This window comes from Choloepus didactylus, chromosome 13 (assembly GCF_015220235.1).
Source record: "Choloepus didactylus isolate mChoDid1 chromosome 13, mChoDid1.pri, whole genome shotgun sequence".
In the NCBI taxonomy this organism is placed as follows: domain Eukaryota; kingdom Metazoa; phylum Chordata; class Mammalia; order Pilosa; family Megalonychidae; genus Choloepus; species Choloepus didactylus.
Genome location: NC_051319.1, coordinates 34,463,581 through 34,466,295, shown reverse-complemented (window position 1 = coordinate 34,466,295; position 2,715 = coordinate 34,463,581).

Below are 2,715 nucleotides of genomic sequence, written 5' to 3'. Positions count from 1 at the left end.
CAATGTTCACAGTATCATATATTTTTTTAATTAGATAAATTTAATTTTTTGATATTTTTCTCACTAGCATTGGAAGTTCTGATCAGATAGATTATAGAGGAAAATTTTAAACTATAATTATTTTAGCATGAATAAATATATGAAATTATCTATACTATTCTGTTTTTTTCTTTTTATTTAATAGATTTTATTTTGAAATAAATTTAATCTTACAGGAAAAGTTGCAAAAACAGTACAAACCCCATACACAGAACTCCAGCATACCCTGACCCCCCTCCCCTGATACCCCGATCCACCACCTTTAGCATCTTGTCACACCACCATTTCTTTCCCTCCCTCTCTCCCTATCTATCTATTATCCATCATCTATTGCTCTGTCCTCTGAACATATGTGAACAAGCTGCACATGTCTTTGAACAAACAGTATAATTCACATATACCTTTCCCATGGACATGAACATTCTTTTATGCAATCTCATTAAACGCAGCTAAGAAGTTCAAGAAATTCAACATTGATATAAAGCTTACATTCTATATTTCCTTTGTGTGTGTGTGTGTGTGTGTGTGTGTGTGTGTGTGTGTGTGTGTGTGTCCCTTCTTTGTCCCTTTAAGCCTCCTCTCCTCCATCCTCAGATCCCATCCAGGATCATCCCTGGCATTTAATTGTCATCTATTTAGACTGTCTTTTTTTTTTTTCAATTGTGGAAACATATATAGCCTAAATCTTCCCATTCCACCCCCTCCCTAGCATTCCGTTAGTGGGATTAATCACATTTAGAATGTTGCAATGCTATCACCTTCCCACCATCCATTTCTAGAAGTGTCCCTTCACCCCAAACAGAAACCCTGCTCTCATTTCTTAACTCCTCATTGCCCTTTCCCCCACTTCTCAGAACTCCAACTCTACTTTTCATCTCTATGGTCATATTCTCTGATACTTTCTTTGTGTTTACCGTGGGGCTTAAATTTAACATCTTAAATCTATAACAATCTTGTTTTTCTTTGATACCAACTTAACTTCAATATGACACATAAACTATGTATCTATACTCCATTATTCCCCCACCTTTACATAGTTCTTGTCAAAAATTACGTATTTTACATTGAGTCCAAAACCACTGATTTGTCATTACAGTTTATGTATTTAGATTCTGTAGGAAGTAAACAGTGGAGTTATAAATAAAAAATACAGTAGTATTGGTATTTATATTTACCATGTGATCTTTACTGGAAATCTTTATTTCTTCATGTAGTTTCAGTCAATTGTTTAGTGTCCCTTCCTTTCAGCCTGCTCAACTCCCTTTAGGATTTCTTATAGGACTGATTACTGGTGATGAGGTTGCTCAGCTTTTGATTATTCGGGAATGTTTTTATCTCCCCCTCATTTTTATCCTCCAGGTGTTTGTGAATTTTCTAAGTCTCTGATGTTTATTGACTTCCATTTGTATTCCTTTGTGGTCAGAGAATGTGCTTTGAACAAATTCGTTTTTTTTTTTTTTTTAATTTTTTGAGGCTTGTTTTTATGCCCCAGCTTACAGTCCATTCTGGAGAAAGATCTGTGGTCCTGTGTCACTAGAGAAGAATGTGTGTCCCGGTGACCTGGGATGTAATATTCCATATATGTCTGTTAAAATTTTCTAAATCTCTCTCTCCTTTCTTTGTTTCTCTGTTGGTAGGACTTCCTTTAGTATCTGAAGTAGGGCAGGTCTTTTATTAGCAAAATCTCTCAGCATTTGTTTGTCTGTGAAAAATTTAAGCTCTCCCTCAAATCTGAAGGAGAGTTTTGCTGGATAAAGTATTCTTGGTTGGAAATTTTTCTCTCTCAGAATTTTAAATATGTTATGCCACTGCCTTCTTGCCTCCATGGTGGCCACTGAGTAGCCACTACTTAGTCTTATGTTGTTTCCTTTGTATGTGGTGAATTGCCTTTCTCTTGCTTCTTTCAGAACTTGTTCCTTCTCTTCGATATTTGACAGTCTGATCAGAATATGTCTTGGAGTGGGTTTATTTGGATTTATTCTATTTGGAGTTCGATGGGCATTTATGCTTTGTGTATTTATATTGTGTAGAAGGTTTGGGAAGTTTTCCCAAACAATTTCTTTGAATACTCTTTCTAGACTTTTATCCTTCTCTTCCCCTTCTGGGACACTAATGAGTCTTAAATTTAGACATTTTATTCTATCTATCATATTCCTGAAATCCATTTCAATTTTTTTGATTTTTTCCCCATTCTTTCTTTTATTCTTTCATTTTCTGTTCTGTGGACCTTGAGGAGGCTGAGTTGTTGTTCAGCTTCCTCTAATCTTGTATTATTAGTATCCAGAGTCTTTTTAATTTGGCCTACAATTTCTTTAATTTCCATAAGATCTTCTATTTTTTATTTACTCTTGCAATATCTTCTTTATGCTCTTCTAGGTTCTTCTTTATGTCTTTTATATCCTGTGCCATGCTCTTCTTCATATCCTTTATATCCTGAGCCATGCTCTTGTTGCCTGTCTGTAATTCTTTGATTAACTGTGCCAAGTACTATGTGTCTTCTGATCTTTTGATTTGGGTGTTTGGGTTTGGGTTCTCCATATCATCTGGTTTTGTCATATGCTTTAAGATTTTCGGTTGTTTTTGGCCTCTTGGCATTTGCTTTACTTGATCCCTAATTTGACAGAACTGCAGCTTGGTAGCATACCCTTTCTCTAACTAACAAGCAGATGGCGTCTG